Here is a 17,314-nt window from a genome sequence, read left to right as displayed (position 1 = left end):
TTGAGTAATTCCAGGGCTTACTATTTTTTTAATCTTTATATTTGGCTTCCAATTGAGGGAGGAGTGAGGAGATAGTCCTTATTTCTCATTATTGTATATATTGATTTCTAAACCCGATAATAACAATCAGTTCCCCACATTTTTTTTTCAAATTAAAACAAAATGCCGTTTGCTTCGGACATTGTAAGGCTTGTAGTTTAAGAGAACATTTTTACTTTATTTTTCGTTGTATGTCAGCATTTGGTGGTTTTAGCTGTATTGTTGCCATGCCAATCTGATATAAAACAGGCTGGCTGATGCCCATGAACCACCCCATCACCAAGATAAACAAAATAAATGGCTTTCCCATTACCCCACCAAAAAAAAACCGTACATTTAATATGTGACCTCCCCTACAGCTGCACAACGTGCAGAGGTCACACATTCCCCTCCCCACAATACACATGTAGAGTTAACTCGCCAACCCCCAACACGCCCCCGCACTATAATAAAAATACTAAATTGCCCCCTCACTACCTCGATGGTGCCAGCTTTCCCTGGACGGGAAACAGAAGGCGTATCAGTGCCAGCCGCCACGCGCAAGGTCACAGACAGTTGGCAAGTTCGCAGTGAAAGGAACATTCATTTATTCATATCCTTTATTGCAATATTTAAAGTTGGGACCCACCGCTGAGTGGGGTTTGGATCGGCCATGGAGCCTCACTGCCACCAAGAAGATTGAGACTAGTAATGCTGGCATTGAACTCATCAATATTCTGCCCAGTGTTTCAGCCCACTGACCCTTGGTCTGAAATGTGAGAGATGAAAGTTTGAACAGATTTAAAGGAGTTGGGGGGCATTATGATCAGCATTGACCTTAACAATTTCACAATCAGACTTTTGACATTTAAACTCTCCTGGCTTCTACCATATCACAGATCTTCCTGTTTGTTCTTTCAGGTCTAATTATTTCACTGCATCACTGAATACAGCAACATATTTGTCATTCTCAATAAGTCCTCAAAGTAACAGGGGTGTGGGGCTCCAGCAATGCATATGGTCCCAGGCGTACCTGGGAGTGGAGCCTCTCCTGGAAGTACTCCATCCCTGGAACCAGGGCCATCACTGGAGTCCTGGACACAAGGTAAGTTTGGGGGGTCAGCGGGCCAGTCAGGGAGGCGGAGCCACTGCTGGTACTACACTGAGTCTGGGACCAGATGTATTGCTAGAGCCCCACACCCCAGTTAAGTTGAGTCCTTGTAACTTTGCTCCAAGCCTGATGTCTGACTTCCCTGTTTATTTCCCTTCCTCACAGCTAACTTGCTGACGATTGGGATCCTGTGTCGAAGAAAGTGTGGCCTCTCCAAATGTGTCACTCGCTACCTGGTGGCCATGGCAGTGGCGGATCTACTGGTCATTATCCTTGACCTGATATTGAGGCACATTCCCATTCGTTATCGGGCACAATTTCTGTTCCTGTTGTCCGTCCCCATATGTAATATCCATGCTGTTCTACTTTACGCAGCCACAGACTGTTCTGTCTGGTTCACTGTCACTTTCACCTTTGATCGATTTGTGGCCATTTGTTGCCAGAAGCTGAAAAGTAAATATTGCACCGAGAAAACGGCGGTTGTGGTTCTGGGAACAGTGACTGTGCTGAGCTGTCTGAAGAACATCTTTTGGTTTTTTATGTTAACAACTCGCTATCAGCTGTTGAACCAATCTACGTTTTGTTACATAACAATGGCAGGTCTGACCAAGTGGTTCTGGGGAGCAACGAGTTCCTCAATCATAGTCTAACGGTGCTTGTTCCCTTTGTGGTGATTCTGTTGCTCAATGCAATGACCGTCAGGCACATTTTAGTGAGCAACAGAGGTCGCAGGAGACTCCGGGTTCAGAGCAATGGGGAGAATCACAGAGACCCAGAGATGGAGAGCCGAAGGAAATCCATCATTTTACTGTTAGTTATCTCAGCCAATTTCATCCTGTTATGGACAACGTTGATGGTGTATTGGCTGTGGAACCGGATGTTTTGGTTGGGGTATCGGTCTGTCCCTGGTCTTGTGCGGGAAGCGGGCTTTATGCTGCAGCTCCTGGGTTGCTGCACAAACACTGCGATTTATGCTGTTACCCAGACTCAGTTTCGGGAGCAGGTGAAGAATGTGCTGAAATATCCATTTACTCGAATTGTTAAATTAATTCAATGATGTGAGGGATTGAATCATTGACCCATCCCAACGCTCTTGGGGGCGGGATCTGTCGCTCTGGTGGCACAGCAGGGTCTGAGCCTGTCGCTATGTTGACGGGGGAGTTGGGCGAGGGCTAAATGGGGTTGAGGTCTGTCACTATGTTGACAGAGCGGGGGCGTTGCCTGTTGCTATTGTTTTGGAGTGGGATCTGGGCCTGTCTGGATGGTGACAGGGCGAGGCCAGACCTGATCACCACGGTCACGTAGAGTGGTGGCGAGGACTGTTCCATATTTTGACGTGAGAGTTGGGGCATACAGACATGCAAACATCCGGACATACGAATTCGGAGAAGGAGTAGGCGACTCCACCCTTCGAGCCTGCTCCTCCATTCAATAGGTTCATGACTGAACTGATTACTCCACATTTCTGCCTAACCCCGATAACCTTCCACACCTGGGGCGGGGCCTAATTTACATGGGGAGGGGCTGACGGGGCGTGGCCTGTTCCTCATGGTGATGGCCAGGAGTGGGGAGTTCAGGCCTGATCCACATGGTGATGGGCAGTGTGGACAAGGCCTGTCGCCTTGAAGCAAGGAGTTGGCTGTTCCAAAGGTGACGCTGCAATGACAGGTTGCAGTGCCTGACGTCCAGCGGCCCCGCTCACTGCTTCGCCGATTGGAAGATAGAGGGCTCGAGAGGAAAGCATCACCAGTGGCCCCGCTCTCCGGCGCTCTCTGTGGCAACCAGGGCAACAAGTACCGGAAGAGAAAAATGGTGTGAAGCTTCAGCCTGAATATTTCAAAATAATGTGCGGCCCTGTTGAACCCTGTATGATCCTTAATAATCCTTTTCACACATTAAATGGTTTTAGATCATTTGTAATACATTATAACTCTTCCAAATCATCTATAATTATTTGGAACCCTTTATAGTTCTTAGCAATATTTTATAACCCTGTATAATGTTTTATAATCTTTCATAAACCTTCATAAAACTTCCTAATATTTCGAACATTTGTAATAATCTATATGTCTCTATAATTCTTCATAATGCTTAATAATCCTTTCTACTCCTTTATAATGGTTTCCAATTCATTATAATTATTTATGATACTTTATAACCCTCTATAATGCTTTGCAATTCTTTATAAACCTTCATGATCCTTAAAAACCTTCATAACACATTATAACCGGTTATAATACTTCCAAATCCTACAAGGCACGTTATATCTCTTTTCAATCTTTATATCCCTTTATGAGCCTTATAATCAGTTATTATCCTTTATAGTACTTGAAAATGAACAGTAAGACTTGATAATCCTTTTAACTGCTTTATAATACTTTCTAATCTCTTGTGAACTCACAGGACAACGTTCTTGCTTGCAGTGTGTCCTTGCTGAACTGCACTTGTGATGCTGCCTGCAGTGTCAGCATTATGGTAGAGGTCACATGACCAGGAGGCACAGTAGTACAATATTGCATTTCCATCCCAAACAGTCCAGTTTTCATACAGAAATAACAACAGTGAATTGCACAAATTATTATTTACACTGTGAGTTGCCCACTTCACCCATTACGCACACAACCGCTCCAATGCATTAACAGATCCTTATTCCCGTGACACTCTGCACATGCATCGCTCGCAGAGGGCTGAATTGTATATTCCTGCTGCCAAAACCGGCGGCGGGCAAAAACAGGTGGCGCATCGCTGAGCCGCCATGATCCTAATTTCGATGGTTCATTTAAATAGCTGGGACGGGTTGCCCCCACCCCACAGCCCGACAACGTGGAGGGGGCCGGCTGTCCATCCCTGGCAATGGTATCAGCAGCTTGTGTGCAGGAGCTGACGTTATTTTTAATGGGCTTTGAGCCCTGCTGTCGCATTTCAAGTTTTAAAGGTGCAGTTATTAAAACAAAAATGCATTTATTTTGCCCCTCTCTCAGCCCCAATAACCATAAACTTAATTTGTCAGTCACTCCTGTTAATACTTCTGGCTTCTGTCGTATGTTTGCTATTGGAAGCGTAGTTTGGCTGCAGCATGATCTTTGTACCGGACTACTTTCCATGCCTTCAATAGGTGTGTTTCTCCACTCAAGTATTGGCTGGTAAACATCTATGCCGGGTTTGCTCGCTTTCCTTATGATTCCTTTGGCGATTTTCATGGTTGCCTCAGCCTCTTCATTTGATGGGGGATAGTGAGGGGATGATATATGGTGTTGAATTTTCCAATCCTTTATGAAGCAGCGGAATTATTCACTCGTGAACTGAGAGCCATTGTCGTTCATCACAATGTCTGGAACGCCAGAGCAACTGAAGTCTGCTTTCAGGCAGTCAACAATCTCACCGACAGTCTTTGAAGTCAGCTGGTTTATCCTCCCAGTAGTCAGAATAGTTGTCAATGGTGACAATATATTCAGTACCTGTGGGAGTAAAGAGGCCTACTCCCATCTACACCCATAGTCCATCTGGGATGTCATGTGTCATCAGCGGTTCTTTGGCTTGCTTAGCTTGGTACACGTTACATGCACTGTACAGGCTGATGTGTTTCTTGTTTTCATTTCTCATGTTTGACCAGTTGAGCACTTCTATTGCCTTCCTCACACTTGACAAAATTCCTTACTGGTTTGCATGGATGCGCTTTAGCGGCTCTCCTCTCAACTCCTGAGGAATAATGAATTTATTTCCTTTGTAAAAGATGCCATTTTAGCCTGTCAAGTCATCTCTGTCTGCCCAATAAGCTGTTGTAACCACAGGACTGTCTTTGATCCTTTCAGGCCATCTTTTCCTCACTACTTCTTTCAAAGCATGGACAGCTGCATCTTGTTGGGTTGTTCATTTGATTTGAGTAAGGAGCTTGTCAACCAGATTCAATGTCTCTGCTCTTCCAGAGCATGTAACGCTGAAGCTTCACGTTAGATCTGGAAGATTTCACACTCTGTTGTAGCATCCTCTACTTTTTTCATTGGGAGTGCTGCTCTCGGCAGCATGTCAGTGATGTGCATTTGCTTCCCTTGCTTGTATTTCACGTCCAGATGATATCTCTGTAACCGAATAACATACTTTGAAGATGCTTTGGAGCAGATAGTAGTGGCTTAAGGAAAACACGTTGAAGTGGCTTGAGGTCAAAATCGACTGTTACTGTATCTCTTCAAAGTAGGTATTGATAAATTTTTCACAAGGAAAGACAATGGCCAAGCAGTGTTTCTCGATCTGAGCACAGCGTCGTTCCTTCTTCGTTTATGCCCTGGATGCAAATGCAACCAATTGTTCTGACAGCGTTAAGTTTGCCCCAAGTCCTATCTCACTGGCATCAGACTGCAGGGTTAATTCATCACCTACATCATAGTATTTCAACAGTGGCATTCCCATCACTAGTTTCCTGATTTTAGTGAATGTTGCTTCTTGCCCTGTGACCCAATATGTGGGCAAAGATGTTGTGTTTGCCCTCACAGGAGAAGACTCAAGTTCCATACCATAAATCGACCTTAACCGAGGGACAAAAGAGGGTGAGGAAATTAAGGAAATTGATAGCAGCTGAGAAAAAGTATTGGAGAAACCTGGGGGACCAAAATCTGACAAGTCCCCAAGACCGGATGCCCTACACACTAGAGTTCTAAAGAGATAGCTGCAGAAATAGTAGATGTCTTGTCTATGGTTTTCCAGAATCCCTTAGACTCAGGACTGGATCCGTCATATTGGAAATTGGCAAATGTTATAACGCGTGTTAAGAAAAGAAGTACAGAGAAAACAGGGAACCACATGCCAGTTAGCCAAACATCAGTCATTGGGAAGATGCTGGAAACTATTCTTAAACAAATATTAACATTTCATTTGGAAAAACAAAGAATGTTGAGAACAAGTCAGCTTGCTTTTACTAACGGGAGATCCAGTTTGGCAAATTTATTAGAATTTTTTGAGGATGTAAATAGTATGCCACACGGCCGGGTCCACGATGGCCTGTCTGACATGGGACTCCAGGTCGAGCATCCAATCTCGGATTCCTGCCTATTGGTCGATCCCTTTGCATACTCCTGACAGAAGACACGGGTGTGAATATAAAGAACAAAGAACAGTACAGCACAGGAACAGGCCATTCGGTTCTACAAGCATGCGCCGATCTTGATGCCTGCCTAAACTAACACCTTCTGCACTTCAGGGGCCCATATCCCTCTATTCCCTTCCTATTCATGTATTTGTCAAGGTGTCTCTTCAACGTCGCTATCGTATCTGCTTCTACCACCACCCCCGGCAGCAAGTTCCAGGCACTCACCACCCTCTGTGTAAAAAAATTGCCTCGCACATCCCCTCTAAACATTGCCCCTCGCACCTTATACCTATGTCCCCTAGTAACTGACTCTTCCACCCTCGGAGAAAGCTTCTGACAATCCACTCTGTCCATGCCGCTCATAACTTTGTAAACCTCTATCATGTCGCCCCTCCATCTCCGTCGTTCCGGTGAAAACAATCCGAGTTTTTCCAACCTCTCCTCATGGCTAATGCCCTCCAGACCAGGCAACATCCTGGTAAACCTCCTCTTTACACTCTCCATAGCCTCCACGTCCTTCTGGTAGTGTGGCGACCAGAATTTCACGCAATATTCCAAATGTGGCCTAACTAAGGTTCTGTACAGCTGCAACATGGCTTGCCAATTTTTATACTCTATGCCTCGACCGATGAAGGCAAGCATGCCGTATGCCTTCTTGACTACCTTATCCACCTGCGTTGCCACTTTCAGTGACCTGTGGACCTGTATGCCCAGATCTCTCTGCCTGTCAATACTCCTGAGGGTTCTGCCATTTACTGTATACCTCCCACCTGCATTAGACCTTCCAAAATGCATTACCTCACATTTGTCCGGATTAAACTCCTTCTGCCATTTCTCCGCCCAAGTTTCCACCGATCTATATCCTGTTGTATCCTCTGACAATCCTCATCATTATCTGCAACTCCACCAACCTTTGTGTTATCCGCAAACTTACTAATCACAGAAGCTACATTTTCCTCCAAATCATTTATATATACTACAAACAGCAAAGGTCCCAGCACTGATCCCTGCAGAACATCACTAGTCACATCCCTCCATTCAGAAAAGTACCCTAACACTACTAACCTTTGTCTTCTATGACCAATTTCCTCCCTAACTTCCCCCCAACAGTGAACCCCTTATTCAGGGCCAGGGACACCTTCCTCTCGGTCTTGAGGAAAAACACTGCCTTCCCACACATTTTTGAGGGTGGAACAATGGGGATGGTAGCTGACAACCTCGGCCAGTGCCTTTACGCGTGTCATATTTGGGTGGGTGTCAATCTTCACCCTATGCTGTCTTGTTAAAAGCTTAAAAGGCGCTAGATTAACAGGAACGGCTGCAGCAGCTGCTGCAGCATAGGAAGGCCCCGCCACGGAGGGAACTGAGAAGACTTGGAGTAGAAGACTTACACCCACCATGTGTTGAGAGTGAGAGAGGAAAAGCAATTATCAAATATAGCAATAACTTGATAGGATAAGCAGTCAGAGGCTGAGGCGAAGAGGCTGAGGGAGAGGAAGGCAAGGAGGAAATAGTATTTTACAGCTGCAAAATTACAGAGCTGTCTTAATGCCTGTCCTCTGGTTGGAGGGGGCCGATGTCATCACCTGGAAGAGCTGAAGTTCCCCAGGCACACACTTTTCCAGATATCATGAAGCAACAATGAAGACTCTTCCCCTGGGCAGCTTCCACTGTCACACACCACAGGGTGGGGAAGGAGCTCCCGATTCGATGCTAACAACTCAGAAGCCCCATATTGAAACAGGCAAGAGCTGGATAATATCCAGGCTTAGGCTGATAAGTGGCAAGTAACATTCGCGCCATACAAGTGCCAGACAATGACCATCTCCAACAAGAGAGAATCCACTTGACATTAAATGGCATTACCATCGCCGAATCCCATACTATTAACACCGTAGTGGCTACCATTGACCAGAAACTGAACTGGAGTAGCCTTATAAATATACTGGCTGCAAGAGCAAGTCATAGGCTTGGAATGCTGTGGCGAGTAACTCACCTCCTCACTCCCCAAAGTTAGCCCAACATCTGCAAGGCACAAGTCGGGATGTGAAAGAATACTCTACTCTTGCCTGGATGGGTGCCACTCCAACAACACTCAAGAAGCTCGACACGATCCAGGATAAAGGAGCCCACTTGATTGGCACCCCAGCCACAAACATTCACTTCCTCCACCACCGTCGCACAGGGGCAGCAGTGTGCACCATCTACAAAATGCACAGCAGCAACGCACCAATCCTCCTTAGTCAGCAACTTCCAATCCTGCGATCTCCACCAACTAGAAGGACAAGGGCAGCAAATGCATGGGAACATCACCACCTGCAAGTTCCCTTTCAAGTCACACACCATCCTGACTGGGACCCATATCGGCCACTCCTTCACTGTCGCAGGGTCAAAATGCTGGCGTTCCTTCTTAACAGCACTGTGGGTGTACCTAACTCACATGGACTGCAGCGTTAAAGAAGGCAGCTCACCACCACCTTGTCAAGGGTACATAGTGTTGAGCAATAAATGCTGGCCTACTAGCGACGCCCACATCCCATGAATGAATAAAAAAACAGCCCAACGTTAGTTATTCTTCCTTTTTCTCGTTCCCCCCTCCAACAATTAAATACGAAAGGACTGCAATGCTGAAACAAACTCATGGAAGAGCTTTCAGTTCCTTCATCTTCCTGCTCCTTTTCCTTGTTTACAGAATAAATGGAAAACATCTTCCTTTCAGTCTCGTTCTCTCTCCCCCTGCAGCAGTTGTACTTGCACAACCTCCAGTCTCCCGCCTCAGCACACTGTCCACAATCAGAAATCAGCCGAAAATCCTTGTGCACCCGGAAGTCAGTGGTCCAAATTGGGCAAGAGCCAACACCAGTGCTTTACCTGTCCTGGGAGCGTTTGATGCGACAGTGTAGACGGAACTTTACTCCGTATCTAACCTTTTTTTTCTCTTTCGAGGAAGTGTTGCACTGTGTTTAATCCATGCTCTAGTGGCCCTGGAGAGTTTGATAGGGACTGTGTCGAGGGTGATTTAGTCCGGATCGAAGCAGTGCTTTACGTCCTGTAAGTGTTGACGGAATCAATTTGGAGGCAGATTTAGTCGTTATCTAACCGTTTTTACTGGGTGTGTTTGATGGTACAATGTAGAGGGAGGTTGACGCTGTATCTAACCCGTGCTGTACCTGCATGGGAACGTTTTATGGGGACTCTGCAGAAGGAGGTTTATGCTGTGTCTATCCCGGTGCTGAAACTGCCCGAGGACTCTTTGATGGGGACAGTGTAGAGGGACGTTTACTCTGTATCTAACCCGTGATTTACTTGTCCTGGGAGTGTTTGATGGGGACAGTGCAGAGGGAGGTTTACTCTGTACCTAACCCGTGCTGTAGCTGCCCTGGGAGCATATTAAACGAAGCTGATTGCTATTCCCCAAGCGTGAATTTCTAGGCATTAAACTCTGAGACAGTGTTTGTGTTGGTCAGTTCTGCTTTCATAAAATCCGTTCTGTTTCTGTCTGTCGCTTTGGTCCTTTTTTCATGAGTATTTCCTTCATTTTTCAGTGCTTATTTTTTCCATTTAATGAAGGGAGCAGTCACTACCAGTTGCCATCATGATCTCCCTTAACTGGCCCTTGCACTGACTCCATCCCACTCCCTGGCTGATATCTGGACTGAACCAGCCTGTTTACAACCTAGGCTTCCTATTCGGCTCTGAGCTCAGCTTCCAACGCCATCACCCAGACTTCCTCCCTCCGAATCTTTGTCCATCTCTGCCTCTGCCTCAGCTCCTCTGCTGCTAATTCTTTCATTCATTCCATTGTTAGCTCCACACTCGACTAATACAACCTACTTATCTTTTGCCTCCCAGCTGGTCCCCTCCATAATCTTCAGCTCATCTAAAACTCTGCTGCTCACGTCTTACATCACAGGAAGTCCTGTTCACACTTCACCCCTGTTCCTGCTGACCTATATTGGCTTCTGGTCTGGTAATGCCTCAAATTCAAAACTCGTATTCTCGTGTTCAGGCCCAACTCATTAAACATTTTCCAGTAGCGAAACTGCATCTTAAAAATGGCAATTGTTAACATGTTTATGTTTATTATTTTGCCCTAAGAAACTTTAACCCCCAGTGTGGCAGTTTGTTTGCATACAAATGTCACAAAGGGGACAGAAGAGACAGGGGAGGAGGTAGAAATCTGCTTGGACTGTAATGCAAAACACTATCACCTCTACATTCCCATTTTCCAAGTTACACACTATCTAGATATGGAAATAGATCACCATTCCTGCATCGTCACTGGGTCAAAAGTCTGAGATCCTTTCTGTACAGTATTGTGGTAGCATCTTCACCACACGACTGCAGTGGTTCACGATGAAGACCCAACATTTCATCATGGTAACCAGGGATGGACAAGTAATGCCAGTCTTGTCAGTGTCACTCATATCCTGAGAACAAGGAGCAGACAATCCAGGTTCCACAAATTGTGGTTGATGAACTGGGCTGCAACCATTCCATTTTCTGTCTTTTGGGGATTTTGCGCTGGTTAAGATAATTGAAACTGGCCTGAGGCAAAGCACAAACCGACAGACGAGAATCAGAGTGAAAGCGAGGGAGAGAGAGAGAATTGGCCATTAGAAGGAAATCCATCAATGGCAGATCAAATCACAAAAATGATGCAATCGGATCATACCCATTAGGAATGGGGTGCACCGGCGGGCACAGTCCTAGAGCCATTTACGGCATAGAAGGAAGACATTCGGCCCATCGAGTCTATGCCAGCTCTCCATCGAGCAATCCAGTCAGTCCCACTACCGTGGTTAATAACCGCAGCAATCCAAGTCTCTTTCGTTTAAGCGCCCATCCAATTTCTTTAGAAAACTTCGATTGTGTCCACTTCTACCACGCACAAGTGCAGCGAGTTCCAGGTTATTATCACTCACTGGGTAAAAAAAAGTTATTCTCACATCCTCTGCATTTTTTGCTCAAAGCCTTCACTTTGCGTTTGCTAGGTCTTATACCATTAGTTAATAGGAACAGCTTTTCCTTGTCTAACGTATCGAAGAATATCATAACCTTGTACACCTCTATCAATTCTCCCCTCAATCTCCTTTGCTCCAAGGACAACAAAGAAAAGTTTTCCAACCTCACCTTGCAGCTAGCAATCCCCTCATCTGGAACCATTCTGGTAAATCTCCTCCGCACCCTCTCAGGGATCTTCATATCCTTCCGAAAGTGTGATGACCAGAAATGCATACACTAATCCAATTGGGGCATAACCAGATTGTTATAAAGTTTCAACATAACTTCCCTGACTGTTGCACAATGCGTCTATTTACGAAGTCAACAATGCCATATGTTTGGCTACCACTCCCTCAGTATGTCCTTCAACTTTCAAAGTTCGATGTACAAGCATCCCCAGGTCTCTCTGTTCCTGCACACGTTTTGGAACCGTGCCATTCGGTCTATATTGCCTCTCCCTATTCCTTCTGCCAAAATGCATGACCGCTTACTTGTATTAAATTCCATCTGCCACCTGTCTTTCCATTTTTCTAGCACATCTATGTCCTGTTGTAGGCTGTTCATATCATCCTCACTGTTTGCCACACCTCCAAGGTTTGTGCCATCGACACATTTCGAGATTCTGTATTCCAAGATGTAAGACTTATATATGGCAAAAAAATTGCTCCTCGCACTGACCCTTGGTGAAAACTATTATCTACCATCCGCCAGTCTGCAGAAAAAAACAACCATTTAGCATGGCTCACTGTTTTCTGTCTTTTATATATTTTTTATCCAATTGGACTATAATTCCGGTGGGCATAGTCCTAGAGCCATTTACGGCATAGAATGTAGACATTCGGCCCATCGAGTCTCTGCCAGCTCTCCATGGAGCAATCCAGTCCGTCCACTCCCCTGGTTGATAACCGTAGCCTGCAAGTCTATCTTCTTCAAGTGCCCATCCAATTTCCTTAGAAATCTTTATTTGTTTCCACTTCTTCCACACTCATTGCAGCGAGTTCCAGGTTATTTTCACTCACTGTGTAAAAAAGAAAGTTCTTTCTCACATCCCCCTGCATTTCTTGCTCGAATCTTTCACTTTGCACTCGCTAGCTCTTCTACATTTAGTTAATAGGAGCAGCTTTTCCCTGTCGAATTTATCTAAGAATATCATAACGTTGTACACCTCTATCAATTATCCCCTCAATCTCCTTTGCTCCAAGGAGAACAAAGAAAAGTTTTCCAACCTAACCTTGCAGCTGGGAGCCCCCTTATCTGGAACCATTCTGGTAAATCTCCTCTGCACCGTCTCAGGGACCCTCATACCCTTCCTAATGTGTGATGACCAGAAATGCATGCAAAAATCCAATTGGGGCATAACCAGATTGTTAGACAGTTTCAGCATATCTTCCCTGACTCTTTGCTCAATATATCTATTTACGAAGCTGACAATGCCATATGTTTTGCTACCACTCTCTCAATATGTCCTCCAGTTTTCAAAGTTCGATGTACAAGCATCCCCAGGTCCCTCTGTTTCTGCACACGTTTTGGAACTGTGCCATTCTGTCTATATTGCCTCTCCCTATTCCTTCTGCCAAAATGCATGACCTCACACTTGTATTAATTCCCATCTGCCACTTGTCATTCCATTATGCTAACCCATCTATGTCCTGTTGTAGGCTGTTCATATCATCCTCACTGTTTGCCACACCTCCAAGGTTTGTGCCATTGATAAATTTCGAGATTCTGCATTCCAAGATGTAAGACTTAAATATAGCAAAACAAAATGCTCCGTGCACTGACCCTGGGAGAAAATTACTATCTACCATCCGCCAGTCTGCAAAGAAAAACAACCATTTTGCATGGCTTGCTGTTTTCTGTCCTTTAGATAATTTTGTATCCAGTTGGACACTGGTTCTCCTTATTCCATAAGCCTCAATTTTGTTAAGCAGCTTATTATGTGGTACATTATCAAACTCATTCTTAAAATCCATATCAACAACATTCATTGCATTTCCTTCCTCAACCTCATCTGTTAAACATCATACAATTCAATCCAATTAGTCAAGCATGATCTGCCTTTTACAAATCCGTGCTGGCTATCACAAATTAACTGAAACCTCTCCAAGTGCTGGTTGATTTTTCCCTGATTCTTATTTCTAAACTTTTATCCACCACTGATGTTAGGCCAACTGCCTACAATTGCCAGAATTGTCCTTGCACCCTTTTTTGAATAAGGGATTCACTTTGCCACTCTCTAATCCTCTGTCACTTCCCTCATATCGAGGGAAGATTGCACGATTATGACACGCCCTTCTGCGATGTCTACCCCCACTTTGTTTAGTAACCTGTCATGCAGTCCATCTGGATCAGGTGACTTATCTACCCCTATCACAGCCAGCCTTTTCAGCACCTGCCTCTCTCAAATTTTACCGTATGCATTGGCTCAACTCTCCGCTTCTATTGATATTTTGTTAGATTCATCTTCCTTAGTAAACACTGATACTCATTATCTATTCTAGCCTTTATGTTACTGGAAACGCTACTTGCATCCTCCAATTCTGCTGAACACAAAGTATCCTTCAAGTGTGTCACCTGGAATTCTGCGCTTTCCAGTCGCTGCCCTGCATGCTTCGTGATGAACCCAGAGCACTCTCTCAATCTGAGTAATACACCTAAATTCACAATCATAAAGCACAGGAGGTCATTCAGACCGTTGTCCTTGTGCTGGCTCTTTAAGAGTGATCCACTTAGTCTCACACTCCACCGATCTTCCTCCATAGCTCTGTACATTCATTCCCTTCAAGTATTTATCCAATTCTCCTTTAAAAGTTACTCTTGAATTTTCTTCCAGCACCTTTTCAGGCAGTGCATCCCAGACCACAACAACTCACTGTGTAAAAACATTTCTCATTGCCCCCTCTGGTGCCATAGTCAATTATAATAAATCTATGTCAATTGGTTACAGACCCTCCTGCCACTGGAAACATTTATGCATATTGACTCTATCAAAAAATTGTGTGACTTTGAAAGACTTGATTAAATATACTCTTAAGCTTCTGTGCTCTAAGGAAAACAATCCCAAATTCTCTCGTTTCTCCAAATTAACAGAACTCCCTCATACCTGTGGCTATTCTGGGAAATAACGTCTTGCACCCTGTCTAATACCTTGACATCTTTCTGAAACTGCGGTGCCCAGAACTGGAGAAAATATTCCATTTGGGATCTAATCAGCGTTTTATAAAGGTTTAGTGCAATGTCCATGTATTGTAGGCTGTGCCTCTCAGTATAGATCCCAGGATCCAGTATATGTTTTAATCAGCCCTCTCAAATTGCCCCGCCAGAATATCTTGTGAACAAGCATCCCCTGTTTCGGATTTATTGGCAGTACCAGCATTGAGGGAGTGCTTCACAGTGGGATGGGCAGCTCTGAGGGAGGGCGAGACTGTCAGAGGAGCAGTACTGATGGTGCACTGCAATGTCGGATGATCAGTACTGAGGGAGTGCTGTAACAGTCGGAGGAGCAGCATTGAGGGAGCCCTTCATTGTCGGAGGGGCAGCACTGAGGGAGCACTGCACTGTCCGAGGATCCGTACTGAGGGAGTGCTGAGACAATCAGAGGAGCAGCACTGAAGGAGTGCTACAATGATAATGGGGCAGTACTAAGGGAGCACTGCATGGTCGAAAGGTCAATACTAAGGTAATGCGGCACAATCGGATGGGCAGTACTGAGGCAGTGCTCCACTGTTGGAGGAGCATTACTGAGGGAATGCTGTCCTGTCGAAGAGGCGTTTTGAGGATGCACTGCAATGTTGGACGTGCTGTTTGTTTGGATGACAGGTTATGCCTCGGTCCCGTTGGCCCACTTAGGTGGAGATAAATACTTCCAGGACCCCGTCTCCTGCTGAGAGAGCCTCTGCTACGTTAAAGCAGTCAGCTATTGCCCAGTTACCACCTTCCGCACCACAACTGCCATCTAATGGCGGAAAGGCCCGAGGATGCCAAATGGACTCCTCCTGTTCCAGCATAACAGGCTCGAGGAGCTGAATGACCTCCTCTTGTCCCTGTGTAACATCCTCTCGGGGGCTTAATGGCCTCCTACTGTTCCTGTTTATCAGTCTCAAGAGGGTTTAATGGCATCTTCCTTTTCCTGCATTTCCTCTGATTGGTCAGTCATGGCGATGGACAGTAAATCTCTATGTCTGATTAAAACTGTCCTTGTATGTTGTCTTGTCCTCGCTCTCCCATCCCCAGGAATAGTTGAAGACTCTCGCCAATGAGACAATGAATGACTCCTCAGAGTTTCACTGCCTGCCATTCCAATTCTCCATACATCGCAGTGAGATCCTGCAGCTCAAGGCCCAGATGGATGATGGACACAATCTGCTCTTCCCCGTCTGAACCACAATGGAGTGAAGGACCTCACTAAAACAACATGAGAGCGAGGGAGCGATCTCAGGGTGTTGGGAAGAACACCCTCATTGCTGGGAGAATGCAGCTCCGCATTTTCATTCGTTAATAAAACCTCTGTTTGCAACTGACAAGCTCTCTGAATTATGAAGTTATGGCATTTTGTGGCATTTCATGTAATGTTGAATTGGAGCTCAGTGAATGTAACTCTTCGAGTAAGATTTTTAGTGGGAATACCAGTTAGTGCAAAATCATACTGAGTGTGGATCACTAACCAGAGTGGAACACCTGACTCCAAAGATCATGTATTACTGACAGTATCTGGCTCTGCAGAATTAGATTGAGTTAAGTTCACTAATGATAGTGGTACAAAGAACAAAAGAATACAGAAAATTACTGCACAGGAACAGGCCCTTCGGCCCTCCAAGCCTGTGCCGATCCAGATCCTCTATCTAATCATGTCGCTTATTTTCTAAGGGTCTGTATCTCTTTGCTTCCTGCCCATTCATATATCTGTCTAGATACATCTTAAAATACGCTATCGTGCCCGCGTCTACCACCTCTGCTGGCAACGCATTGCAGGCACCCACCACCCTCTGCACAAAGAACTTTCCACGCATATCCCCCCTAAACCTTTCCCCTCTCACTTTGAACTCGTGACCCCTAGTAATTGAATCACCCACTCTGGGAAAAAGCTTCTTGCTATCCACCCTGTCGAAAGCTCTCATGATTTTGTACACCTCAATCAGGTCTCCCCTCAACCTCCGTCTATCTAATGAAAATAATCCTAATCTACTCAACCTCTCGTCATAGCTAGCGCCCTCCATACCAGGCAACATCCTGGTGAACCTCCTCTGCACCCTCTCCAAAGCAACTACATCCTTTTGGTAATGTGGCGACCAGAACTGCACGCAGTATTCCAAATGTGGCCGAATCAAAGTCTTATACAACTGTAACATGACCTGCCAACTCTTGTACTCAATACCCCGTCTGATGAAGGAAAGCATGCCGTATGCCTTCTTGACCACTCTATTGACCTGCGTTGTCACCTTCAGGGAACAATGAACCTGAACACCCAAATCTCTCTGTACATCAATTTTCCTCAGGACTTTTCCATTTACTGTATAGTTCACTCTTGAATTGGATCTTCCAAAATGCATCACCTCGCATTTGCCCTGATTGAACTCCATCTTCCATTTCTCTGCCCAACTCTCCAATCTATCTATATTCTGCTGTATTCTCTGACAGTCCCCTTCACTATCTGCTACTCCAGCAATCTTAGTTTCGTCTGCAAACTTGCTAATCATACCACCTATACTTTCCTCCAAATCATTTATGTATATCACAAACGACAGTGGTCCCAGCACGGATCCCTGTGGAACACCACTGGTCACACGTTTCCATTTTGAGAAACTCCCATCCACTGCTACTCTCTGTCTCCTGTTGCCCAGCCAGTTCTTTATCCACCTAGCTAGTACACCCTGGACCCCATGCGACTTCACTTTCTCCATCAGCCTGCCATGGGGAACCTGATCAAACGCCTTACTGAAGTCCATGCATATGACATCTACAGCCCTTCCCTCATCAATCAACTTTGTCACTTGCTCAAAGAGTTCTATTAAGTTGGTAAGACAAAGATCCCAGTGGTCATGTATTAATAGGAGTATCTGTCACTGTTAAGCTGCATTGAGAGTGGGTCACTAGCCGGA

General features: G+C 45.3%; 1 pseudogene; it reads left to right on the top strand.

Annotated features, from left to right (window-relative positions):
* Positions 1-2,186, top strand: part of LOC137358327 (probable G-protein coupled receptor 139) — a 35,982-nt pseudogene extending 33,796 nt beyond the window's left edge.
* The last annotated feature ends 15,128 nt before the right edge of the window (positions 2,187-17,314 follow it).

The sequence above is a fragment of the Heterodontus francisci genome, chromosome 49 (genome assembly GCF_036365525.1).
Source record: "Heterodontus francisci isolate sHetFra1 chromosome 49, sHetFra1.hap1, whole genome shotgun sequence".
Lineage (NCBI taxonomy): Eukaryota > Metazoa > Chordata > Chondrichthyes > Heterodontiformes > Heterodontidae > Heterodontus > Heterodontus francisci.
This window is presented reverse-complemented; position numbering and strand designations above follow the sequence as displayed.